The sequence below is a fragment of the Gossypium hirsutum genome, chromosome D05 (assembly GCF_007990345.1).
Source record: "Gossypium hirsutum isolate 1008001.06 chromosome D05, Gossypium_hirsutum_v2.1, whole genome shotgun sequence".
Lineage (NCBI taxonomy): Eukaryota > Viridiplantae > Streptophyta > Magnoliopsida > Malvales > Malvaceae > Gossypium > Gossypium hirsutum.
The window spans coordinates 61,943,632-61,959,530 of record NC_053441.1 but is presented as its reverse complement, the minus strand read 5'-3'; the positions used below and the strand labels follow the sequence as shown (position 1 = coordinate 61,959,530).

The following is a 15,899-nucleotide window of genomic DNA, read 5'->3' as shown; positions in this document are numbered from 1 at the left end:
ATTCAAACCCCATTTACAACCAGAACCCAATATCCCTGAACCCATATACCCGAAGCCCAATAACCTAAACTACCAGCCCACTAAACTAACAGCCCATTACACAAAATCAGAAACAAAAAACCTTAATCAGTCGAACCACTCTCCGTTGCCCTATGTGCGCGATCACTCAGCCCTCACGCGAGCTGCCAGACCACTTCCTCCTCTGCCCGAGACCTGGCACTGCCCATACCGTCTGACACTCCCACCACCAACACCGGCCATGCCCTGCAAAAACAACAGACAAGCAAAGCAGAATCAAGAATAGAAAAAAATAATAACAAAGTATGTAACAAAATAGGCTATAAAAGCCGAAAAAAAACTGAAATGAGACCCTTTTTTTCTTCTCTCTTTCAATTTCTTAACAAAAAAGCAAACAATTGATATCCGAAATACTACGATCTTAACATCAAAAGGCAGAGATTCGAACACCCAAAATCAGTGAATCAACAAGTCAAAAATCAGAACCGGAAACCTAAGGTGATTGTGAATCTATTCTTGTTTTGTCTTCTGTTCTATTTTCCCATATATATATACTAAAATATATAAAATAATAATATAATACAAACAATAAAAAAGAAAAAAATTGACCTTTTCGAATTTCCGGCCACCGTGCACGGTGGCCGGCGCCGGCGCCGTCGAGACTCCGGTGACCGGACCGGTGACCGGCCCGTGGCCGGAGCTCCCTCTTCTCCCCTCTCTTCTTTCTTCCCTCTCCCCTTCTCTCCTTTTTTTCTCTCTACGGTACAAAATGAATTTTTTTAGAAAATTTTTGACTTATATAGGGGTCCAAAACGCACCGTTTTGGACCCCCTCTGTTTAGACTAAAAACGACGCCGTTTTGGACGCGGGTCGGGTCGACCCGACCCGCACCGGGTCAGGTCCGCGTGTTTTTTGAAGCGGAAGGGCTAATTCCGCGATCGGCCCTTCCGCATTTTTGTTATTTTACAATCAGGTTTTTAATATTTTAATTTGGCCCCAGAGTTTTGCCCGTTCATCAATTTAGTCCCTCCGTGCTGCGCTGCGTTTTGGTAATAGAGAATATTGCACTTTTGGTCCTCGTTGTTTTCACGCGTGTCTATTTTAGTCATTTATTTCTTTATTTCTTTTTAAATTCGCCCTGAAATTCTGTTCTTATTCCGATTTAATCCTTTTTCGTTTATTTTCCTTTTTTACATATTACTAATATTGTTACTATTATATTTATTATTATATTATTTATTTTCACTATTATTATTATTATTTTCATCATTATTATACATATATGTATATATTTATGTAATATTATTAATAGGCGTCCCAACATTATTATTATGTATGTATATACATTTTAATACCGTGCATGTATATGATTTATTGAATTGTTAGTTTTGTATACTAAATTCATACGTATATTTCTCATGTCATTTCATGTATCCATTTTTATTATTATATATGTATATAGGTAATAATTTTTCAAAACTTCGTTTTAATCTTATGCATTATTTGTTTCGTTCCCTTTCATAATATTATTATATATATTGGTATATATATGTTCTTTAGGTGCATGTGTTCCTCAATATTTATTTTATGTACATATGTAAATATTATGAATATATATTTAACATTACTAGTTATATATTTTTATTATCTTATATATCTTTCTAATACCATTAATATTTATATATATATATATTTTACATATATACTCTTAATTATTTTCATGTGTATATTCATCGTATTCTCTTTACGTTCTCGTATTCAATGCTAACATTGCATTTGATCTTGCATGCGCGGTTATTATTTTCTAATATTATTGTCATGTTTGTTATTTGTTTCAAATGTATCAAGCCATTTCATTTACTTATTTTCATTTCGTATCAATTATGTCTTGCATTCTCCTGAAAATTACGTTCCGGTTTTCTAATTAATTTCAATAGTCAAGGCAATATATCGATTTAACATTAAGTCATCGAGTTCATCGCTATGTTGGGTGAACGTCAATTGACTCGTGTTAAAGCGATATACTCTTTTAAAAGAAAAACGGAATAAACTAAAATTTCTTGTTTTTAATCGGATCACGACTAAATTTTACATTGAACCGTGTTTTTGAAAATCAAGACAACCTGTGTTTATGAGATACTAATTTTTGGGCGTCGCGAGGGTGCTAATACCTTTCTCGCCCGTAACTGACTCCCGAACCCTAATTTTCCTCTGGCTTTTAACGTAGACCTAAATTCACCTTCCTTTTGTTTTAAAAAAAATGAATCTAATAGGTGTCCGATCACACCTAGGAAAAGGATCGGTGGCGACTCCCTCTTTTTTTAAAATCAAACTTCAGTTTTCAAACTTTTTCACTAGATTGCCACAATTTAGCGACCCGAATCCACAAAATTTTTACGTCGCTACAGCTGGCGACTCCACTGGGGACCCTTTTTGAGAGTCGAGTCGAATTAAACTCGCATTGTCAAAATTTTCAAAGTTTCTTGTTCAAATTAACATTTAGTCGTGATCCTTAAATTTTTTGTTTTCAAAAAATCATGCATTTGCATCGTGTTGTATATATTCTAACTTGTTTTATCAGGTTGTTTTTCAGCTTTAAATTTTTGCGATTTTAGTTTTGGTTTAGTTTTTCTAAATAAAACGTAAAGGTTTACAAGTTTCTTCCCACACACCGTGCACGTGCATTTTTGTTACATAACATGAGCTCTATACCCGGGCTCCGTCCCTGTTAAGAGAAAGTAAACGCTACGCCTTCGTGAGTTAACTCGTTCCTCCGCACAGGCTAGTGAATACTTTCGGGTTACATATGACTTATGCTTTCGTGAGTTAACTTGTCCCTCCGCATAGGCATAAGTAAATGTAATCCCTCGAATTGATCTCGTAAGCCTATGATGGGCCATGACCGAGGCTCTGTACTAATCTTAGTAGATGACAGTGCAGACGATTCGAGTACCCATCTAGAACCAAAACCGCATATAGTGAACCATACGAGCCATCCAACTAGAGCCATGCCGAACCTCCGCTCGTTTAGTAGTCACCAAAATAAGTACATGGGAAAATCACATCTTACCTTCTATTTCTTTTACATTTGTGCTTTCTAAACAAGGGAATTGAGTCCATTGGACCAAGTGGCTTAATTTGTTAGATTTTCCACAGTTTTTCTCTGTTTATATGTGTTGCGCTAACCAAGGTCGTTTGTCTGTATTTCTATTTTCATCATGCATCGAAGGCATCTTGTTAGGAAGGTGTTGATTAGAGATTGGTCGCCAAAAAACGGGTTTCTAATGGAGGAGTCAATTATACGAGTGACCGAAACGTTGTGTAATAGACTCCTTTGATTAAGGAAATGCCTAAATAGGGGCTATCTTGAAATTAACACCAAATTTTTGCATATTCATTCATGACTGACATTCATTTGACATTCATGCATTTATTCATGCATCAATCATTCATTGCATATCCCATACTCGTTCGTTGAGGTTAAAACGTACAATTCGCAGTTGCAAGACTTCAAGACTGGAACCACGTCATCCGTATAAAACGCGCCGACAAGCTAGAGTAATGGAGGATGAATTCAATGAGAGAATTGAAAGGATGGAAAGGGCTCAAAAGGAATTACAAGAGCAACTGGCCAAATCGCAACAAGAGATGAGAGACCTAATGGTGAGATCTCGTGAGGAATCTCTCGAGCAAAGAGATCAGATGGCTAAAATGATGGAGATGATGACAACTTTGGTCAAAGGAAAAATGCAGAACCCCGATGTTATGGAACCTTAATCAAGAATTCACCATGATCAGGATCCACTCTATCCCCCGGGATTCACTCCACCGCCCGCATATACAATACAAAGAGGGTATACTCAAGAGGAACCCACTGGCTTGGAACATCGACCTATGCCACCTGCTCCACCCACTAATTTGGGGCAAGGAATGTTAGCGTCGAACCCAGGGGCTAGTCCTGCTAATCCACTAGTTCCAGATCTGGATGACCCAGCAGAGGTAGCCAAGTTGAAATTGGATAACCATGACGCAAAATATAGGAGTCTAGAGGAAAAACTCAAAGCAATAGAAGGCACTGAAGTCTTCTCCGCACTAGGTGCCAAAGAACTCAGTTTGGTACCTGATCTAATTTTGCCTCCGAAGTTCAAAGTGCCTGATTTTGAGAAGTATGATGGGACAAGGTGCCCAAAAGCACATCTCATTATGTTCTGTCGAAAAATGACCGGTTATGTGAACGAGGATAAACTACTCATACATTTCTTTCAACATAGTCTAACAGGGTCAGCTCTTCGGTGGTACAATCAACTTAGTAGAGAAAAGATTCGATCCTGGAAGGACTTGGCGTCAACATTTTGCGAGCAGCACAAGCATGTATCGGATATGGTGCCAGACCGTATGACCTTGCAAATGATGGAGAAAAAGCCATCAGAGACTTTTAGACAGTATGCGCAGAGATGGAGAGACGTCTTAGCTCAAGTGGAACCCCTATTAACAAAACGGAGATAACCGTTCTCTTTATCAATACTTTAAAGGCGCCGTTTTATGACAAATTAGTGGGAAGTACCACGAAAGAGTTTGCGGATATTGTAATATCTGGTGAACTCATAGAGAATGCTGTCAAGAGCGGTAGAATGGAAGGATCAGAAGGCTCAAGAGAAGCAGCACCCTTAAGGAAGAAAGAGCCAGAAGCCCACATGGTGGGAACTAGGAGTCATTACATTCTTAATTCGTATCCTAACCAACCCCGACCTCGAAATTATCCACCCTCGAATTTCTATTATCCCCCTCAAACCCCTTACTACCAAGCACCACATCCGTCCTGCCCCGTATACGCCACGAACAACCAAAGACCCGTCACCACTTTCCCATAAAACACGGTACCCGCCCAAAGCCAACCCAGAAACGAACCAAGACCATCAAGGCATAATCCCGAGAGACCGCAATTTACCCCCATCCCTGTGTCGTATGGGGAATTGTACCCAAAACTTTTAGAAAAATAGCTAATTTCTCCCCATTACATGGCACCCCTTAAACCTCCATACCCAAAGTGGTACGATCCAAACGCTAGTTGTACATACCACGCAGGGAACCAAGGGCACTCTACTGAGAACTGTCTCGCTTTCAAAAGGAGAGTTCAAGGACTCATTGACGTGGGTATCCTACGATTCGATAGTGCTAGTAACGCCACGGGGAACCCGTTCCCTAACCATACCGAAGGGAATGTGAGCACAGTGGGGAAAGAGGATGAATGGAAGGTCAGAAGATGTGTATCAGAAATAAGGACGCCTCTGCAGAAAATCTGGGAGGTATTGGTTAAGAAAGGATTGCTCTATCACTCTGATAGAATTTTGGAGAAGAAGATCAAAGTTTTTGCAATTTTCATGGGATTGTTGGGCACGACATTCAGTCGTGCGAGGACTTTAAAAGGTTACTTCAAGACCGGATGAATAATAAGGAGATCAAGGTCCTTAACAAGAGGGAAGATGCCAACGAAAGAGAAGTATGCGTCTCTGATAGCCAATCATCAAGGCCCCCTTATAGTGCTGATCGACCGTTGGTAATTTATTATGACGCGATGAGAGAGCCATTGAAACCACAGATGGTAATTGAAGTACCATCTCCTTTCCCGCATAAGGAAAACAAAACAGTACCGTGGAAATATGATGTTAATATCGTTACACTGAAAGTTGAAAAGTCTAAAGCCATAACTGAAGATGTTGGGGAGGTAGGTCATTTTACTCGAAGTGGACGATGCTATTCTAAAGAAGTTGAACCGGTAAGAAAAGTAGCGACTCGAAGCAAAAAGGGAAAGCAGTGATGTACGAGGTCGAAGTCGAGCAAGAAATTCCACCCGTGCAAGAAACTAAAAAGCCTGTGAATGAGAAAGAAGCTCAAGAATTCTTGAAATTTATTAAGCACAGCGAATATAGTGTGGTGGAACAATTGAGCAAGTAGCCAGCACGAATCTCAGTTCTATCTCTACTGTTAAATTCAGAGCCACACCGGAACGCTTTATTGAAGATGTTAAATCAAGCTTACGTGGCCAACAACATATCTGTCGAAAAGCTTGATAGGTGGGTAAACAATCTGAATGCGGACAACTTCATCTCTTTTAGTGATGATGAGATACCGCCAAATGGTAGAGGCTCGGTGAAAGCGCTGCATATCACGACCCGCCGCAAGGGCTACATAATACCGAACGTACTCATCGATAATGGGTCAGCGTTAAATGTTATGCCATTGGCTACACTTTAAAGAATACCGATGGATTTGTCCTACTTAAAGCCCTGTCATTCAACGGTAAGGGCATTCGACGGGACGAGGCGCGAAGTCATGGGAAAGATCGAAATCCCTTTAGAGGTGGGCCCTTACATCTATGAGGTCGAATTCCAAGTCATGGACATTACACCCTCTTATAACTGCCTTTTGGGAAGACCTTGGATCCACCCTGCTAGAGCAGTCCCATCATCCCTCCATCAAAAGTTGAAATTTATCATGGATGGCTGTTTGGTCACAGTCGAAGGCGAAGAAGACATTGTCGCATCTATCTCTGCTGATGCGCCATACCTGGAAGTAAGCAAGGACGCAGTGGAATGTTCCTTTCGATCCCTTGAATTCGTCAATGCCACTTTTGTCGCTGAGGGAAACAGAATTCCGATGCCAAAACTGTCGAGAAATACCAGAATGGGTGTCAAGTTGACCGTAGGAAGGGGAGCTCGTGCGAGAAGAGGTTTAGGGAGACATCTGCAAGGAATAGTGAGGGCTTTAAAGCCAGTGCACCACAAGGCTGATACGGTTTGGGGTTCCAGCCTGACATGCGCCAAAGAAGAAGACAGTGGAAGAAGGATCAAGAGAGAAGAATTGCAAGAACTTTGGGCCGAGAACCAGAATGGGAACCAATAGAGTACCCTCCTTTGTCAAAACATTTACATCTGCGGGAATGATGTACCCTGGACAAGATGATCCACGAAACATGCTGGGATTAATTGAAAGGGATTTTCAGAATGTCAGTATAAATGTCATTGACAAAGAAGCTGGTGCAAGTAAAGATGTCTCGAGGATACGCCCTTGCCCTCCTGGTTTCATGTTGAACAATTGGATTGCTGAGGAGCTTCTTGTAGTTTATAAGCCTTCAGAGTAATGCTAAACATCAACCTTCTATTGTGTCCTTAGATATAATGGAATTCTTTGTAGGAGCTTGCATTCGCTCTTTATCATTTAAGTGAATATCAATGAAGATGCATTTTGTCACGATTTTTCGCATTATCACTAATTTCATAATCATTTTCTCATTTCATAGCCTATCCTTACATTTGCCTCATTGCCATGACATAACATTTTGTTTGTTGTTTCCAATATTTGGATGTCCCCGATAGCTTCCTTTTCCATTCAACTTTCAGGTGCTCAGATATTGACGACATGAATAAGCCCGTTACGAATCTTGAAATTGATTTTGAGAAGGCTGTTTGCTTAGGAGAATTTGAAGCCGAAGAAAATGCTGAAGATTATGTCTCGTCTCCTGAATTGTTAAGAATGGTGGAACAAGAGGATAAACAGGTTCTGCCTCATGAAGAATCTGTGGAAACAATAAATTTGGGCACTGAAGAGAGGAAACAAGAAGTGAAGATTGGGACTTCTATTTCAGAAAGTACCAGGCATAGTTTGATCACTTTACTCCGCGAATACAAAGATGTTTTCGCGTGGTCATACCAGGACATGCAGGGCTAGATGAAGATTTAGTGGTCCATAAGCTCCCATTAAAGCCAGAATGCAAGCCCATCCAGCAAAAATTAAGACGGATGAGGCCCGAAATGCTGTTGAAAATAAAAGAGGAAGTCAAGAAGCAATTTGACGCTGGCTTCCTGCAAGCCTCCAAATATCCAGAATAGGTGGCTAACATAGTCCCGGTACCAAAGAAAGATGGAAAAGTACGAATGTGCGTGGATTACCGTGACCTGAATCGAGCAAGCCCAAAAGATAATTTCCCTTGCCACATATTGACACGTTGGTGGACAACACAGCAAAACATTCATTTTTTCTTTCATGGATGGATTCTCGGGTATAATCAGATCAAGATGGCCCTGAGGATATGGAGAAAACTACCTTCATAACAATGTGGGGAACGTTCTGCTACAAGGTGATGCCATTCGGGTTAAAGAATGCTGGGGCAACATATAGAGGGCTATGGTGACATTATTCCATGACATGATGCATAAGGAAATAGAGGTCTACGTCGATGATATGATGCTAAATCTCGAGGAGAAGAAGAACATGTAATGAACTCAAGAAGTTGTTCGAAAGGCTGAGAAAGTTTCAGCTAAAGCTTAATCCAGCCAAATGTACATTCGGGGCTACCTCGGGAAAATTGCTAGGCTTCATTGTCAGTGAAAGAGGTATCGAAGTTGATCTAGATAAAATAAAAGCATCCAAGAATTACCTCCCCCGCGCACACAAAAGGAAGTCAGGGGATTTTTAGGGAGGTTGAATTACATTGCTCGATTCATTGCTCAACTTACCAATCAGTGCGACCCAATTTTTGACTCCTTCGAAAACATAACCCGGGAGAATGGAACGAGGAGTGCCAAGTGGCCTTCGATAAGATAAAACGGTATTGTCTAATCCTCCTGTGCTAGTACCACCGACCCCTGGAAAACCCTTAATTTTGTACCTGATCGTGTTTGAAAACTCAATGGGTTGCGTACTGGGGCAACATGATGAGTCAGGGAGAAAAGAAAAGGCGATCTACTACCTCAGCAAAAAGTTCACTGAATATGAGGCAAAATATTCGTCCATTGAGAAATATTGTTGCGCTCTGGTTTGGGTAGCTCGGAGACTCAGACAATATATGTTGTATCACACGACATGGCTAATTTCAAAGCTGGACCCAATAAAATACATGATGGAATCGCCGGCACTATCAGGAAGAATGGCACGATGGCAGCTCCTCCTTTCGAATATGACATTGCCTATGTAAGTAGAAGTCAATAAAAGGGAGCGCAATAGATGACTTCTTAGCAACTCGAACGATAGAGGAATATGAGCCTTTAAGATTCGATTTCCCAGACAAGACTTAATGTGCATCACAAAAATAGAATCCGAGTCATCAAAAGAGAAGTCATGGAAGATGTGCTTTGATGGTGCGTCAAATGCTTTAAGGCATGGAATTGGAGCAATCCTGGTATCACCAGACGGGAATCATTATCTGTTCACGCAAGACTGAACTTCTTCTGTACCAATAATATCCAGAATATGAGGCCTGTATCATGGGGCTTCGTGCAGCTATCGAACGAAACATCGAGATCTTGGAGGTGTACGGGACTCAGCCCTAGTGATTTACCAAATCCGTGGAGAATGGAAGTGAGGGACTCAAAATTGATTAAGTACAGCATTTAGTGGCTGGATTGATCAAGGAATTCAAAGAAATAACTTTTCATTACTTCCCACGAGAAGAGAACCAACTGGCTGATGCCCTAGCCACTTTGGCTTCAATGTTCAAAGCAAGTAGAGAAGCAAATAATGCCCCTCAAATAAGCATATACGAGGTCCCTGCACACTGTTGTAGATTGAGAAAGAAGTAGACGGACGGCCTTGGTTCCATGATATCTTAGAATATATCAAGAATCAAAGGTATCCCGAACAAGCGAATGAGAACGATAAAGAACAATTAGAAGAATGGCAGCGGGATTTGTTCTTGATGGGGATATCTGTATAAAAGAGGAAAGGATCAGATGCTTTGAGATGTGTGGATGATGTTGAAGCCAGAAAAATACTTGAAGAGGTCCATGAGGGAGTTTGCGGAACGCATGCCAATGGTTTCAATATGGCCAGAAAGATCATGAGACTCGGTTATTATTGGTTGACAATGGAAAGTGACTGCATCAATTTTGCCAGAAAATGCCACAAATGTCAAATCTACGGCGATAAAATTCATGTAGCCCCTTCACCCCTTCATGTCATGACTTCTCCGTGGCCTTTTTCTATGTGGGGCATGGATGTCATAGGGCCAATTTCTCCAAAAGCTTCAAATGGACATCGATTCATTTTTGTGGTTATCGATTACTTCACAAAATGGATTGAAGCCGCTTCGTTTGCCAATGTGACGAAGACTGCAGTGTGCAAGTTTTTGAAAAAGGAAATCATTTGCCGATATGGTTTGCCTGAAAGAATCATCTCAGATAATGCCACGAATCTGAACAATAAGATGATGAAAGAAGTGTGCGAGCAGTTCCAAATAAAGCATCATAATTCCTCGCCCTATCGCCCAAAGATGAACGGGGCTGTTGAAGCAGCTAACAAGAACATTAAGAGGATCATTGGGAAAATGACTGAGACATATAAAGATTGGCACGAGAAACTTCCATTTGCTTTGTTTGCATATCGCACATCTATGCGAACATCTACGGGAGCAACTCCTTTCTCTCTAGTCTATGGAATGGAAGCTGTGCTACCTATCGAGGTTGAGATCCCCTCTTTGCGAGTATTGATGGAATCAAAGTTAGAAGAAGCAGAATGGGTTCGAGCTCGATATGATCAGTTGAACCCCATTGAAGAAAAACGTCTAAGGGCAATTTGTCATGGGCAAATGTACCAAAAGAGAATGATCGCAGCCCATGACAAGAAGGTACGACCAAGAGAGTTCCATGAAGGAGAACTCGTTCTGAGAAAGATTCTCCCAATACAAAAAGACCTGCGAGGAAAATGGGCACCAAATTGGGAAGGACCATACGTTGTAAAAAAGGCATTTTCAGGAGGAGCTTTAATCCTTACCGAGATGGATGGGAAGGAGTCACCGAATCCGGTGAATTCAGATGCGGTGAAGAAATATTATGCTTAAGATGAAAACCCGAAAAAGGCATCTTAAAAAAAAAGAAAGGGATCAGGGCGAAAACCCGAAAAGGGCGTCTTGATTAGTACAAAAAGATTAGGATGAAAACCCGAGAGGGCGTCCTAATGAAACAAACCTGGCGGTCGAACGATAGGTCAAGTAGTGAGACTACAGTATTTGAAGCATTTCTGAAAGCTCGAAATTTTCTACGCAAGAAGCCATGCTCGAAAAGATTATTGATTGAGGAACGTGGAAGAGTTCATGTGTTGAATATCTAGAGCATTTGTATCCGTTGAATACGACCTTTTCTTTCTTTTGACATTTTTACTCTCATTGGTTAACTTTCTTTGTTTGCCGCATTTGAAATAAAGGAATATGAGATATCCTTTTTGTCCCTACCTGACCATTTTCATGCATCTTATTATGTGTTTATTTAATGATAAATAGTGAAATGACATGCTCTAAACAAAAGAAATGTTAACCATTACCTGGATGAAAATTTGATAAGCACAAGAGTCTCAAAGTAAGAACAAAGTTCAATCGGGGCAGAAGAGTGATATCTGAGAAACGTCGATTACTCGTGAAGCTTGAAGACATGCATGAGGCCTGAAGAGAAGGTCGAGAATCAAAGTGATGAACGTAGATCCTCAACAATCATGGCGAAAATGACATACGACCAATATGCTTAAGGAGCACTGCATAATTATGTAGGCATAAAGGCATTTAAGACAAACATGTGCATATCATGATGACATCATGCATGGCATATACAGGTAATCCAACAGAGCAAGAAATCTTGAATGAGAGTCGCACTGAATCAAAGGAAAAGATACCCGAGTTCTACCAAAGGATTGGTTTTGGTATTTGATGTTTAATATTCATGCTTTCCAAGGAAAATCAACTCATATTGCGAGAGATGAGTTGAGCCTCAAGACACGTTGAGGTATTTTTAATTTTTTTTAAAAAAATCAACTCATATTGCGAGAAGTGAGTTGAGCCTCGAGGCACGCCGAGGTGTTTTTAGTTTATGTTTTAAATTGACTCATATTGCGAGAGGTGAGTTAAGCCTTTTAATTTTTGTTTTTCAAAATCAACTCATATTGCTAGAGGTGAGTTGAGCCTCAGGACACGCTGAGGTAATTTCAATTTCTGTTGTTAAAAAAAAATCAACTCATATCGCGAGAAATGAGTTGAGCCTTAGGACACGCTGAGGTAATTTCAATTTCTGTTTTCAAAATTCAACTTATATTGCGAGAAATGAGTTGAGCCTCAGGACACGCTGAGGTAATTTCAATTTCTGTTTTCAAAATTCAACTTATATTGCGAGAAATGAGTTGAGCCTCAGGACACACTGAGGTAATTTCAATTTCTGTTTTCAAAATTCAACTTATATTGCGAGAAATGAGTTGAGCCTCAAGACACGTTGAGGTATTTTCAATTTCTGTTTTCAAAAAAAAAATCAACTTATATTGCGAGAGGTGAGTTGAGCCTCGGTTCACATGCTGAGGTATTTTCAATTTCTGTTTTAAAAAAAAATCAACTCATATTGCGAGAGGTGAGTTGAGCTTCAGATTACACACTGTGGTATTTTAATTTCAACTCATATTGCGAGAGGTGAGTTGAGCCTCAGGTCACACCGAGGTATTTTCCATTTCTGTTTTCATTATTATGTTTTTGAAAGAATCAACTCATATTGCGAGAAATGAGTTGAGCCTCAAGACACATTGAGGTAATTTCAATTTCTGTTTTCAAAATTCAACTCATATTGCGAGAAATGAGTTGAGCCTCAAGACACGTTGAGGTATTTTCAATTTCTGCTTTTCAAAATTCAACTCATATTGCGAGAAATGAGTTGAGCCTCAGGACACGCTGAGGTAATTTCAATTTCTGTTGTCAAAAAATCAACTCATATTACGAGAGGTGAGTTGAGCCTCAAGACACATTGAGGTATTTTCAATTTCTGCTTTTCAAGAAAATCAACTCATATTGCGAGAGGTGAGTTGAGCCTCAAGACACGTTGAGGTATTTTCAATTCCTGTTCAATTTATGTTTTCAAAAATCAACTCATATTGCGAGAGGTGAGTTGAGCCTCAGGACACGCTGAGGTAATTTCAATTTCTGTTTTTCAAAAATCAACTCATATTGCGAGAGGTGAGTTGAGCCTCGGGGCACGCCGAGGTATTTTCAAATTCTACTTTCAAAAAAATCAACTCATATTGCAAAAGGTGAGTTGAGCCTTGGCTCACGTGTTGAGTCACTTTCAATTTCTGTTTTTATGTCTGTTTTCTAAATCAACTCATATTGCGAGAGGTGAGTTGAGCCTCGGGGCACGCTGAGGTATTTTCAATTACTGTTTGGCAAAAACCAACTCATACTGCGAGAGGTGAGTTGAGCCTCAGGACATGCTGAGGTATTTTCCATTTCTGTTTTTCAATTTATGTTTTCAAAAATCAATTCATATTGCTAGAGGTGAATGGAGCCTCAGGTCATACGCCGAGGTATTTTCAATAGATGTTTTTTCCAATTTCTGCTTCTCAAAAAAAAATTAACTCATATTGCGAGAAATGAGTTGAGCCTCAAGACACGTTGAGGTATTTTCAAGTTCTGCTTTTCAAAAAAAAAATCAACTCATATTGCGAGAGGTGAGTTGAGCCTCGGCTCGCACGCTGAGGTATTTTCAATTTTTCGTTTTTTCAATTTATGCTTTTCAAATTCTACTTTCCAAAAAATCAACTCATATTGCGAGAGGCGAGTTGAGCCTCGGGTCACATGTCGAGGTATTTTCAAAATCTGTTTTTCAAATTAAGTTTCAAAAAAACCAACTCATATTGTGAGAGGTGAGTTGAACCTTAGCTCACGTGCTGAGCTATTTCTGTTTTAATGTCTGTTTTTAAAAAGGGTCAATTCATATTGCGAGATATAAGTTGAGGTCAGGATCACATGCCGAGTAAAGAATAAAGATTGGAGTTAATCGAAGATACAAATTTTATATCCCTGAAATTACAATGAAGCTAATTGAAGTTTAATAGAGTAGGTCGAGGCTACAAATCCCTTCTACCTGAATTCTTATTTCCTCGAAGTTTTAGTAGAGAAGATCGAGGCTACAAATCTCTTCTCCTTAAATCTCCGAAGTTGCAGTGGAGTGAATCAAAGCAACAATTCCTATGCCCTGAAGATGCAATGGGATGAAACGAGGCTATTAGAAGAAAAGAAGTACCAAGAAGTTAAGATTCAGTAAGACTAAGCAAAATTGGCCATTTTGGAGTCTTTGCTCCATTCTCGTTAAACGACAATGAGCAAAGAGGGGCAGCTGTAATGGCCAATTTTTTGGCCCAAGCAAAAATAAAATCCACATAACCAAAATTCAAGTCCATTTACAATGTTAAACAGCCCAAAATCAAAACAGGTCCAATTTCCACATTGAAAGGCCCAAACCCAAAACTAAATAACCCAAATAATACAAAAACCCTAAAGCCCACCTAGCCCAACACACAAAACATTTCAGCAACCCTAGGTCCCCCTTCTGTTTGTTTTGCACCGCAACCATGAAGCAGCCCCATACGTCTACTACAGCGGCCCCATACCCCCACTACAGCAGTCCCATACCTCCACAGCCCTCGTACGCCACGCCCACACCCCGTACGCATGCCAACAGACTCTGTACCTACAAGAAGGAAACAAAACAACGGCAGCAACAGAGGAGTAGCCAATAGAAGAAACAAAATTTTTGTACTTTTCTTTGGAACATTCGGCTATAAAGCCATGTAATAGCCGTTGTAAGTTTTTTACGGGCAATAAGATAAAACAGACACAATACCTGCATACTGAATAGCAAAAAGAAATAAAAAAAGTCATTCAAAGGTGATTTCACATTTTTTCTTTATTTTCGATCTACTTGTGATTTTTTTAGCATGGAAAATGAAAGGCGTGTTTGAAACAACACCGATGAAAGCCCACATGTCTCAAAATATGGAGATTCAGGCTAGGGTTGTTTTTATTATTATTTTCATCAGATTTTGCTTTGTTTTTTGATAGAATAGCACAACATTTTAAGATTTTTTCTTTTAAAAAAAAAAGAGAAAAAAGGGAGAAGGAGTGTGTTTACCCGATCTCCATGGGCGTGTCCTTCGTTGACAAGGTCCGGTCGCCATTGACGCACAGTCAGCCATCAAATAAATGATGGTTTAGGCGGCTGCATGTTGAATCAAACCCTAGGGGAAGGGGTTAAAGCTTCTATTTAAAAAAAAAGAGAATGAAAGGTTGCTGGGTTTTGAAAAGGAAATAAATGGGAATTAAAGCTTAGCAACAGATTTGGAAATGATGGAGTTTAAAAGAGGGGACCCACGCGTGTTGACCCAATCCAAAAGATTGGATCCGCATTCTTTTGTTTCAAATGGGCTAATGGCGCATTTGGTCCTTCTCTTTCGCGTCAATTTTCAATTGACTTCTATTTGTACTTTGTTTATTTTTAAATGTTCCCTAATATTTGTAAGTTCTTACACTTTAGCCCATGTCTCAACGCAGTGTTTCGAGATCAGGGATAATTTCAGTCTTGGTCCCTATAAATTCACGCGTGTTATACGTGGGTTCTTATTTTATTATTAGTAATTTATTTTATTTGTAAATTATCCTTTTTTTATTTTACTTTGATTTTAATTAGGTAATTTATTTAGATTCATTTTATAGTTTTTTTTTATTCGGGCTTATTTACTTGCATATTTTGAGTTTAGTAATTATTTTTAATTTTTTTTATTTTTATCATATCATTGATGTCTTTGTAATGCTTGTATTAATTATTTGTATCATTTGCTTACTCGTTTATTTTAATTTAGGTAATTGTATTTTCATATTTTTAGATACTATTTTATGTAAACGTTTTATACATATATCATCTTACGCACGCATTCTTAATATTATTATTACATGTATACATTCATTATTTTCATTTCGTGTTCAATTCCATTATACCTTCATCTTTTCTAATATTATTGTCACCTCGATTATCTGTTTCAATATATTCCTAGCTCTTTCATTTATTGATTTTTATTTCATATTA

General features: G+C 39.3%; 1 long non-coding RNA gene across 1 annotated transcript in view; it reads right to left on the bottom strand.

The window, feature by feature from the left end:
* Window positions 1-14,364, bottom strand: part of LOC121216919 (uncharacterized) — a 22,307-nt gene extending 7,943 nt beyond the window's left edge. Inside the window, exon 1 of the long non-coding RNA XR_005913134.1 lies at window positions 14,323-14,364. This is a non-coding gene — a long non-coding RNA (uncharacterized lncRNA). The remainder of the gene's footprint in view (window positions 1-14,322) is intronic.
* Between the last annotated feature and the right edge of the window lie 1,535 nt (window positions 14,365-15,899).